An 11,925-nucleotide genomic window follows, 5' to 3' on the forward strand; every position below is an offset into this window, starting at 1 on the left:
AAGCGCTTAATCAGTCAATTAACGAGGATCCCCAAGACCTCCCTCTTGGGGTCCGGCCCGAAGCCGTAGCATGGAGGAGCCAGGGTTTATTCAAACTCCGCCAGAAGCCTCCAGCTCGGCCCTCTGAGGGGACGTTGTTTGGATTGATTTGGGGCCTTGCCTGCCTCCGAAGAGAGTAGTTCAAGAGGAAACTGTTGCTTCCAGCTAGTTGGAGTGTCCAGGTCACCCTGCGCCCGGTCTGGACCGAGGACAGGGGATGGGGCTGAAGGCGTGAGAAGCAGCGTGGCTCAGTGGAAAGAGCACAGGCTTTGGAGTCAGAGGTGGTGGGTTCAAATCCCGGCTCCGCCAGTTGTCAGCTGAGTGAGCCCACTGTTGGCTCGGGACTGTATATGTTGCCAACTTGTACTTCCCAAGCGCTTAGTACAGTGCTCTGCACACAGTAAGTGCTCAATAAATACGATTGATGATGATGATGATGGAAAGAGTACGGGCCTGGGTTCTAATCCCTGCTCCACCACTTTCCTGCCATATGACCTTGGGTAAGTCATTTACTTAACTACGGAATGGGGATTCGATCCCTATTCTCCCCTAGACCGAGAGACCCTTGTGGGACTGGGGCCGTGTCTGACCTGACTAGCTTGTATCCACCTCAGTGCTTAGAACACAGTGAGTGACACACAGTAAGCGCTTAATTTAGGAGAAGCAGCGTGGCTTAGTGGAAAGAGCCTGAGTTTGGGAGTCAGAGGTCATGGGTTCTAATCCCGGCTCCGCCACTTGTCAGCGGGGTGACTTTGGGCAAGTTGATTCACTTCTCTGTGCCTCAGTTACCTCATCTGTAAAATGGGGAATAGGACTGTGAGCCACACGTGGGACAACCCGATTATCTTGTATCTACCCCAGTGCTTGGTACATAGTAAGCGCTTAACAAATACCATTATTATTATTACTATTATTATTATTAAGTACCATAAAAGCAGCGTGGCGTAGAGGAAAGAGCACGGACTTGGGAGTCAGAGGTCATGGGTTCGAATCCCGACTCTGCCGTGACTTTGGGCAAGTCACTTCACTTCTCTATGCCTCAGTTACCTCATCTGTAAAATGGGGATTAAGACTGTGAGCCCCCCGTGGGACAAACTGATCACCTTGTATCCTCCCCAGCGCTTAGAACAGTGCTTTGCACATAGTAAGAGCTTAACAAATGCATCGTCATTTGTTGAGAAGCAGCGTGGCCCAGTGGAAAGAGCCCAGGCTTTGGAGTCAGAGGTCATGGGTTCAAATCCCGGCTCCACCAATTGTCAGCTGTGTGACCTTGGGCAAGTCACTTAACTTCTCTGGGCCCCAGTTCCCTTATCTGTAAAATGGGTATGAAGACTGTGAGCCCCCCGGGGACAACCTGATCACCTTGTAACTTCCCCAGCGCTTAGAACAGTGCTTTGCACATAGTAAGCGCTTAATAAATGCCATTATTATTATTATTATTATCATCAGTGCTTAGAACAGTGCTTTGCACATAGTAAGCGCTTAATAAATGCCATTATTATTATTATTATTATCATCAGCGCATAGAACAGTGCTTTGCACATAGTAAGTGCTTAATAAATGCCATTATTATTATTATCATCAGTGCTTAGAACAGTGCTTTGCACATAGTAAGCGCCTAATAAATGCCATCATTATTATTATTATTATAAAAAATTAGTGACCTGTCCGCCCATGGGTGGGGTTAACTAACTTACAGGAGCCAGGTACTAGTTTGTACTCTCACAAGTGCTTAGTACAGTGCTTTGCACACTGTAAGCGCTTAATAAATGCAATCGAATGAATGAATGGTCCCTGCAAAATGAGTCACCGAAGCATTTGGGAGGTGGCAGAGCCGCCGGGAATTGCATCCCCAGGGCTCCACCGTCTCTCTTCCTCCCTTCAAGGCCCTACTGAGAGCTCACCTCCTCCAGGAGGCCTTCCCACACTGAGCCCCCTCCTTCCTCTCCCCCTCATCCCCCTCTCCATCCCCCCCCCGTCTTACCTCCTTCCCTTCCCCACAGCACCTGTATATATGTTTGTACATATTTATTTCTCTATTTTACTTGTACATATCCATTCTATTTATTTTATTTTGTTAATATGTTTGGTTTTGTTGTCTGTCTCCCCCGTCTAGACTGTGAGCCCACTGTTGGGTAGGGACCGTCTCTATATGTTGCCAGCTTGGACTTCCCAAGCGCTTAGTACAGTGCTCTGCACACAGTAAGCGCTCAATAAATACGATTGATTGATCGGGAGCAGCTCTCTGCCCGCAGAAGCAGTTGCTAATGGTCCCTGCATGCCGTCTGTCTGTCTGTCTGTCTCCTCTCCCTCCCCCAGCCGCCTCCCTCAGACCGGGAGTTAATAGTTAATGGAGGAAACTGTGGTGGAGATGCCCCTCCCCTGCCCGCTTCCTGCCAACCCGACTGCTGGTCCGGGATAATAATAATAATGATTGCATTTGTTAAGCGCTTACTATGTGCAAAGCACTGCTCTAAGCAATGGGGAGGTTACAAGGTGATCAGATTGTCCCACGGGGGGCTCACAGTCTTAGTCCCCATTTTCCAGATGAGGTCACTGAGGCACAGAGAAGTGAAGTGACTTGCCCAAAGTCACACAGTCGGGACCCCAGTGGCCTCGCCCTCCCGGTCCCCGCTTTTATTTATTAATTTTACTTGTACATATCTATTCTCTTTATTTTATTTTGTTAATATGTTTGGTTTTGTTCTCCGTCTCCCCCTTCTAGACTGTGAGCCCACTGTTGGGTAGGGACCGTCTCTAGATGTTGCCAACTTGGACTTCCCAAGCGCTTAGTACAGTGCTCTGCACACAGTAAGCGCTCAATAAATACGATTGATTGATTCCCCGGCTGGGGCTGGGCAGGCAGTAGAGGGGGTGTAGTCGCCTGCAGGGGCCCAAGGATTTGGGCTTTGGGAAAGGGCCTCGGTTCCCCCTCCCCAGGCTCCCAGAGAAGACACTCTTCCCGGGATAACAGCAGCAGGACTGTCCAAAGTCCAAGGGCCGCTCCCCCTCCCCTCCCCGGCTTCAGGTTGCTCCTCCTCTTCCTTGTCTTTCCAGCTCCGCCTCCCCAGTGGGGCCCGGGCTGAATGCTGGAGCGGGAAAGTCGTTGGGGATCAATCAGTCAATCAATCAGCGTATTTATTGAGCGCTTACTGTGTGCAGAGCACTGTACTAAGCGCTTGGGAAGTCCAAGTTGGCAACATCTAGAGACGGTCCCTACCCGACAGTGGGCTCACAGTCTAGAAGGGGGAGACAGGGAACAAAACCAAACATATTAACAAAATAAAATAAATAGAAATGGAGAGAGAGAAACAGAGAGGGGACAGAGAAAGAGAGGAAGAAATAGAGAAATGGAGAGAGAGAAACGGGGCAGAGAAACAGACTAAGAGAGGAAGAAATAGAGAAATGGAGAGAGAGAAATGGGGCAGAGAAAGAGGAAGAAATGGAGAGAGAGAGGGCAGAGAAACACAGAGAAAGAGAGGAAGAAATAGAGAAATGGAGAAAGAGAGAAATGGAGAGAGAAACAGAGAGGGGGCAGAGAAACAGAGACAGAGATAGAGAGGAAGAAATAGAGAAATGGAGAGAGAGAGGGCAGAGAAACAGACAGAGAAAGAGGAAGAAATAGAGAAATGGAGAGAGAGAGGGCAGAGAAGCAGAGAAACAGACAAAGAGAGGAAGAAATAGAGAAATGGAGAGAGAGAGAGGGCAGAGAAACAGAGACAGAGAGAGAGATAAACTGGCAGAGACAGAAAGAGAAACAGGGATGATCTGGGAAGGAAGGGAGAGGGCGGGAGGGAGGCCCGAGAGGCTGCAGAGAGGAAGCAGAGTTGGGGAGGGGGGTGCGCGGCTGACCAGCCGAGGCTGCAGTCGTTTCGAGGGTGGTGGGAGAGGGGCCCGGGACCGCGGGGGGGCAGGAAGAGGGCAGACCTCATCTGGGGACGCGTTGCTCCCCGAGGGTAGGAGCTGCCAACAGGGTTGGCAGAACGGCCCGATCCGGGAGAGCTGGGCCCGGGCAGGCCTTTGGGGAGGGCAGAGGAGGCCTGGCCGGGGGTGGGGGTCTCACCATGGACGGTCAGGTGGGGCTGGGGCTGGGGAAGTAGGGGACGCTCCTGGTTTTGACCCAGGCTCCTGGCTGGGAAGGTTACGGCGGGGGGGGAAGGTCTGAGCCTCCTCCCCAGGGGGTGGGGGGCGAGGGATGCCGAAACCTTGTTCCCCAGTGGGGGTTCGGCAGGGCACCCTCCCCACCCCTCTTCCCTTCCTTCTCCCCTCGCCCCTTCCCTACCGACTCAAGCCCTGCCAACGGGCTCTGCCTGCCAGGCCCTATGTGGCCGGGGTGGGCAGGGGACGAGAGGGGCCGGCCCACAGCCGGGCACAGTTCTGCTGGCCACGGGAGGTGACTCCCACCTGTTACAAGGGGCTCTGGTGCCAACCTCTCTTAATCAGTCGACCAGGCAATTCGTAGAGAAGCAGCGTGGCTTAGTGGAAAGAGGGCTTGGGTGTCAGAGGTCATGGGTTCTAATCCTGGCTCCGCCACTTGTTTTCCATGTGACTTTGGGGAAGTCGATTCTCTCTGCCTCAGTTCCCTCATCTATAAAATGGGGATTGACTGAGTCCCATGTGGGACAACCTGATGACCTTGTATCTACCCCAGCGCTTAGAATGGTGCTTAGCACATACTGCTTAACAAATACCATCATTATTATTATTATTATTAGTTTCTTAGTGCCTGCTGTGGGTGTGGAGGCACTGTACTGAGCACATAGAAGAGTAGGACTTGCTTAACAAATACCATCATTATTGTTATTATTATTATTAGGACACATGATGGGCATGAGGAGATCCCTGCCTTCAAGGAGCATGCAGTCTAGTGGGCCGGTTCAGAGGGAGCCCCTGACGAAATCCCCCTGCTGTGATTCCCTTTCGGGCCCCAGGGAGCTGGAAACTGGAGCTGTAAGGTGGAGGTGGGGCCCAGGGGGAGAGACAGGCTGGCAACCAGGGGGCCCGGCTGGTGGGGGGCAGTAAGCTCCAGGAGGTCTTAGCCCCCCCGACGCAGAGCAGAGTGCGGCAGGGCAGGTGGAGGGTGGGGTCGGATGTTTAAGACGAACCCTCCTCCAGGAGGCCTTCCCAGACTGAGCCCCTTCCTTCCTCTCCCCCTCGTCCCTCTCTCCATCCCCCCATCTTACCTCCTTCCCTTCCCCACAGCACCTGTATATATGTATATATGTTTGTACATATTTATTACTCTATTTTACTTGTACATAGCTATTCTATTTATTTTATTTTGTTAGTATGTTTGGTTTTGTTCTCTGTCTCCCCCTTTTAGACTGTGAGCCCACTGTTGGGTAGGGACTGTCTCTATATGTTGCCAATTTGTACTTCCCAAGCGCTTAGTACAGTGCTCTGCACATAGTAAGCGCTCAATAAATACGATTGATGATGATGATGAACCCTAGGGCCCCATTCACTTGGTTTCCAGGCAAACATCAGGAGGGGCCTTTGAGTTTCTGAACCGTCTCAGCCTTCTGGAGTTCAAGAGTGTTTACTCTCACAGAACATGACTTCCTGTTGTGCAGGAAGAGGCTGAGCAGGCCCCTGGGGGCCGCGGTGACCTGAAAGGCCTGTGCTTGCCCTGGGGTGGACTGGACCCTGGAACCCAGATGCCTTTTCCCTAATTCTGGGATGGGGCCTGCTCCTGTTTTCCTCACCACGGGTCAGTAGGTGCCCAGGTTGTGCCCAGATGGGCAGTGCTGCCAGCCGACCGGGGAGAGATGGGGTGGAGCCCGGGAGAAGGGGCAGCCTGGGACCCTGGCCCCACCCGCTTCTCCCTGGAGACAAAGTCCCAGGCCAGATGGGGAAGGAGGGAAACTGTGGGGTCATTGGCTTAACGAGAGGAAAAGGAAATCTATCTTGGGCAGTGGGCTGCCGCCTGGAGGCCCGGGTTCTCCCTCTCTCTGCCCCAGGTGGGCGAATCCACCCGCACCCGTCGGGCCCTGGGCTGGGCATTTGCCGGGCTGCGCTGAGCTCTGACACCCGGCCCCTCCCTGTGATTTCCCCCCCAGGTCCAGCCCCATCTCGGGTGACCCCGGGAGTGGCTGGCAGCGGTGCCAGGTGTGGAAACTCGTGGGGGAAACTCCATGTCCTGCCAGGTAAGCCATTCTTAGGACAGGGGCCTCGCGGAAAAGGCGGGGGGCTCTCGGGGCACGGGGGTTCTTGGGGTTGGTGGGGTGTATCGCTACGGCCCCAGAGTTGGTAGCAGCTGAATGGGAGACAATCAAGGGGCAGGATCGGGGTCACGATGAGCCCTGCCCACTACTGCCAACCGAGCACATGCTTGCCAGCCCTGCCCAGGTTGGCCTGTCCCCAGCTGGAGAAGAACTAATCCATCAGACAATCACAGGTGATTGAGCACTGTACTCCTTCACCCTCAAGGAGTTTACAGTCTAATAGGGGAGGCGGACATTAAAATAAATTACAGAGAGGGGAAGGAACCAGGACAGGACAGTGACGATGTTGTTGGGGGTAGGGTGCGTATCAAAGCGCTTAGGGGTTATAGACCCAAGTGCTTAGGGGAAGCAGAAGGGGGGCCGGAGAGGAGAGGTTAGACAGGGAAAGCCTCCTGGAGGAAATGTGATTTGAGAAGATGGGGAGAGTGGTGCTCTGTCAGACGTGAAGGGAGAGAGCGTTCTAGACAGGAGGGAGGGCCTGAGCAAAGGAGTCAGTGTGAGAGATGAGATTGAGGCCCAGTAAGTAGGTTGGCGTTAGAGGGGCAAAGTGTGTGGGCGGGCTTGTCGTAGGAGGGGAACGAGGAGAGGTGGGAGGGAGAGAGCAGAATGACTTCCTTACAGCCAATTGTCAGGAGTTTCTCTCCAATGCATTCATTCATTCCGTCGTATTTATTGAGCGCTTACTGTGTGCAGAGCACTGTACTAAGCGCTTGGGAAGTCCAAGTTGGCAACATATAGAGACGGTCCCAATGGCGGGCTCACAGTCTAGAAGGGGGAGACAAACAACAAAACATATTAACAAAATAAAATAAATAGAATAAATATGTACAAATAAAATAGAGTAATAAATACATACAAAGATATATACACATATACAGGTGCTGTGGGGAGGGGAAGGAGGTAAGGTGGGGGGATGGGGAGGGGGAGAGGAAGAAGGGGGCCCAGTTATTATTATTATTATGATTTGGGAGTTCCTGGTATTTTCATTCATTCAGTCGTATTTATTGAGCGCTTACTGTGTGCAGAGCACTGGACTAAGTGCTTGGGAAGTCCAAGTTGGCAATATATAGAGCTGGTCCCTACCCAACAGTGGGCTCACAGTCTAGAAGGGGGAGGCAGAAAACAAAACAAAACATATTAACAAAATAAAATAAATAGAATAAATATGTACAAATAAAATAGAGTAATAAATACGTACAAACATATATACATATATACAGGTGCTGTGGGGAGGGGAAGGAGGTAAGGCTGGGGGAGAGGAAGGAGGGGGCTCAGTCATTATTATTATTATTATGATTTGGCAGTTCCTGGTATTTTCATTCATTCATTCAGTCAGTCGTATTTATTCATTCATTCATTCAATCGTATTTATTGAGCGCTTACTGTGTGCACAGCACTGTACTAAGTGCTTGGGAAGTCCAAGTTGGCAACATATAGAGATGGTCCCTACCCAGTGGCGAGCTCACAGTCTAGAAGGGGGAGGCGGACAACAAAACAAAACATCATCATCATCAGTCGTATTTATTGAGCGCTTACTATGTGCAGAGCACTGTACTAAGCGCTTAAAAACATATTAAAATAAAATAAATAGAATAAATATGTACAAATAAAATAGAGTAATAAATCCGTACAAACATATATACATATATACAGGTGCTGTGGGGAGGGGAAGGAGGTAAGGCTGGGGGAGAGGAAGGAGGGGGCTCAGTCATTATTATTATTATTATGATTTGGCAGTTCCTGGAACATAGTAAGGGCTTAACAAATATCATTATTATTATTATTAGGCAGCTCCTGGTACATACTGTGCACTCAAATACCATTATGATGATGATGATGATGATTATTAGACAGTTCCTGGCACATAGTAAGAACTTAACAACCAACTGGACTTCTTTTCCTACTGGGAGGACAGAGATGGATGGGCAACCACCGGAGGTTTTGGAGCAGTGGGGAGATGTGTGCAGAATGATATTTTTAAAAATGATCCAGACAGGGGAGTACAGTACGGACTGGAGCCGCTGGCGGCAGGGAAGGCAGGGAGGAGTCCGATGCAGTGGTCGAGGCGGAATATGATGAGTGCTTGGATCAGTCAGTCAGTTGATGGTATTTCTTGAGCACTTACTGTGTGCCCAGCCCCGTACTAAGCACTTGAAAAGTACAATAAAGCAGAGTTGTCAGAAACATCCCCTGCCCACAGGGAGCTTACGGGCTAGGGTAGGGGGTGACAGCTATTAAAATAAATTATGGGTATGTACATAAGCACTGTGAGGCCAGAAACGGGGTGATGGATTCAAGTGTGTAGGCGACGCAGAAGGGTGAGGGGAGAAGGGGAAATGAGGGCTCAGTGGAGGAGGTGTGATTTTATTCGGGCTCTGAAGGTGCAGAGAGTGATGGTGTGTCCTCTGTGAAGGGAGAAGGGCGTTAGAAAGGGGACTCGGATCGGGGGTTGGTGGCGGAGGTGAGATCAAGATACAGTGAGCAAGCTGGCGTTGGAGGAGTGAAGCATGTGGGCTGGTTTGTAGTGGAAAAATCAGCAGGAACATGTCTACCAACTCCGTTATATTGTAATGGTGGCATTTGTTAAGCACTTATAATGCGCCAAGCACTGTATTGAGTGTTGCGGTAGATGCAAGCTAGGTCTCACAAGCGGCTCACAATCTAAGTAGGAAAGAGAACAGGAATCGAATCCCTGTTTTGCAGAGGAGGGAACCGAGGCACCGAGAAGTTAAGTGACGTGCCCAGGGTCGCGCAGCAGGTAAATGGCAGAGCTGGGATTTGAACCCAGATCCTCTGACTCTCAGGCCTGTGCTCTTTCCACTAGGCTGTGCTGCTTCTCTTTTGTACTCCCTCAAGCACTCTGAATAGCGCTCTGTACACAGTAAATATGATCGATTGATTCATTGAGGTACGGTAGGAGGAGGGAGAGCTGATCGAGTGCTTTAAAGCCGATGGTAAGGAGTTTCCGTTTGATAAGGAGGTGGACGGGCAACCACTGGAGATGGATGGGGAGACGTGAGCCTCTGCGGATTTTTAAAACCATGATCTGGGCAGCAGAGTGAAGTGTGGACTGGAGTGGGGAGAGTCAGGAGGCAGGGAGGGAGGTCAGCACTGTCGCAGTTGGGGTTGTGATGTTACGATGTTGTGATGGAAGAACCAACAGGATCTGGCGACAGACTGAATTGTGCGGTTTGAATCATTCATTCAGTCGTATTTATTGAGCGCTTACTGTGTGCAGAGCACTGTACTAAGCGCTTAATCAGAGAGGGAGGTCAAGAATAATGCCAAAGGTGAGGGATTGGGAGAAAGGGAGGATGGTAGTGTTTTCTACAGTGATAGAGGGGGAGGACAGGATTTGGATGGGAAGATGAGGAGCTCTGTTTTGGACTTACTTTGTTTAGGGTGTCGGTGGGACATCCAACTAGAGATGTCTTGAAGGCAGGAGGAACCGGGAGACTGCAGAGAAGGAAAGAAGTCAGGGATGAAGAGGTAGATTTGGGATTCATCCATGCGGAGGTGGTAGTTGAAGTTGTGGGAGTGAATGAGTTCTCCAAGGGTGCCGGGGTAGGTGGAGAACAGAAGGGGACCCAAAACTGGGCCTCGAGGGACTCCCACGGTGAGGGGGTGGGAGGCCGAGGAGCCTGCAAAAGAGACCGGGGAGAGGCCAGAGGGGTAGGAGGAGAACCAGGAAAGGACAGTGACGATGAAGCCGACGTTAGACCACGTTTCCAGGGGAAGCAGGTGGACCACAGTGTCGAAGGCAGCCGAGAGACTGAGGATTAGGAAAGAGAAGATAGAGGCAAGAAGGAGGTCATCGGTGGCCTTAGCGAGGAGAGTTTCTGTGGAGTGAAGGGGATTCACTGCCCGACTGGAGGGGGGCAGCAGATGCAGGCAACTGATGAGAAGAGTTTGGAAAGGAACGGTAGGAGGGAGATGGAGAGACAACTGGGGCCGAGGTGTTTTTTAGGATAAGGGAGACGTGGCAGTGTTGGAAAGCTGAGGGGAAGAGCCATTGGCGAGTGAGTAGTTGAACTCAGCGGTCAGGGAGGGAGACAGGGAAGAAAGGAGGAGGTGAGTGTTTTAATAAGGTGGAGCGGATCGGGGTCGGAGGTTTGCCATCCAGACGGCACCCTTACAACCCGACCCACACGGGATGCCCAAGGCCGGGGGAGCGGACCTCGGAGGGGGTGTGGGCTGGTGCGAGGTGGTGTAAAAGGGGGGCCCTGCTCAGGGTGGGGCTCGCACAAAGGGCCTAGCCCGGGCAAGGGAATGGGGCTGTTGGGCAAGTGGGGAGCAGGGGTTGGGGCAGCTGGGCATGGGGGCACCTGGGCAGGCTGGAGTGGGCGGCAGCCAAGATGGAGCCCCTGACCTGTCGGGAGTGAATGGTACGCGGAAGTCCGTACGAGGTCGGAGGGAGGACAGGGGATAAAGGCTCCCGGCCGAGGCCCCTGACTGATCCAGGGTAGGGAAGGGAGGGATGGAGGGAAGGAGCAGGCGAGCGAGGAACAATGCTGGGGGGACATGGATACGGATGTGACTAGGGGTTGGGGCCTCTAGGCCTGCCCTCCTCTGCTGGTAGATGGGGGGGTGGGCAGAGCCAGGCGTGGCTAAAGGGGAGGAGAAGCAGCCTGGGGGGACCCAACTCGCACTCCCCTGGACCCCCAGTCTCAGCAGAAGGAGCCCGGCCTCATGGTGCTCGCCTGGGACAACCGAGCCCGCCTTTGCCTAGGACTTTCCCAAGCGCTTAGTACAGTGCTCTGCACACAGTAAGCGCTCAATAAATATGATTGAAAATGAATGAATGAATGAATGACCTGGGCACGGGGTCCCTCTGCTGGTCACAGGCCCTGCCAGCCCGGCCCGGGGATGCGCCAAGCCGCCGGTGCCTCATCCATCCCATCGACCGGAGGCCGAAGCTGTCCGGCCACCCCAGCCAGGCTCCCGAGCTCTCCGCCCCGGGCTCCAGCCCGCCGGGATGATGGATGTCACAGTGGGGATGGGGAGAGGTGGGGAGGAAGCACTGGCCCCTCCCTCCAACCCCGCTCCCCGACTCCCCACCTCCTCTCCGGCTCCTCTCCAGCAGGGGCTGCCTGCCGTCAGAACCGTTTGGCCTTAGGGGCCACGGTGAGCCTGGGTGTCCGGGGTCCGGAGGCTGAGAGCGGAGCACGGTCGGAGGCCCCCGGAGACAGCCGGGTCGGAGCTCACCCCGACTCCGGCTCGGGTGGGAGAGAGTGGGCAGCTCAGGTCCTGTGCCCGGAGAGGGGGTGGAGCTAGGCACTGCCGGAGGGGGCGAGGGGGGAGTTGAGGGCATGGGTGAGGTCACCCTCCTGCCCACCGCCACCCAGCGGACCGGGACAGTGGCGTTCTGTCCCCTCGCCCCAGAGGCTGCTCCCACCTCCCCGCTCGCCTGCCTTCCCCCCCCTCCACCCGATCAATCAATCGTATTTATTGAGCACTTACTGCGTGCAGAGCACTGTACTAAGCGCTTGGGAAGTACAAGTTGGCAACATATAGAGACAGTCCCTACCCAACAGTGGGCTCACAGTCTAAAAGAATGCCTGCTGGGGGGCAGGGTGAGGGCCTCCTTCCTCAGAGCCTGGCACCCGGGCCTCACCTTCCTGGCAGCGGAGGAGCAGGAGCAGCCTCAGCTGTACAAGCATTC

At 53.1% G+C, this 11,925-nt stretch overlaps 1 protein-coding gene across 2 annotated transcripts in view; it reads left to right on the plus strand.

Moving 5' to 3' along the window:
• The window catches only part of LUZP1 (leucine zipper protein 1), a 35,172-nt gene that overhangs the window by 13,786 nt on the left and 9,461 nt on the right, over window positions 1–11,925 (plus strand). For both annotated transcript variants that reach the window (XR_005454309.1, XM_038757602.1), the window contains exon 2: window positions 6,099–6,185. The gene's annotated coding sequence lies outside the window, so the exon portion shown is untranslated. The remainder of the gene's footprint in view (window positions 1–6,098; window positions 6,186–11,925) is intronic.

This window comes from Tachyglossus aculeatus, chromosome 16, assembly GCF_015852505.1.
Source record: "Tachyglossus aculeatus isolate mTacAcu1 chromosome 16, mTacAcu1.pri, whole genome shotgun sequence".
Classification (NCBI taxonomy): domain Eukaryota; kingdom Metazoa; phylum Chordata; class Mammalia; order Monotremata; family Tachyglossidae; genus Tachyglossus; species Tachyglossus aculeatus.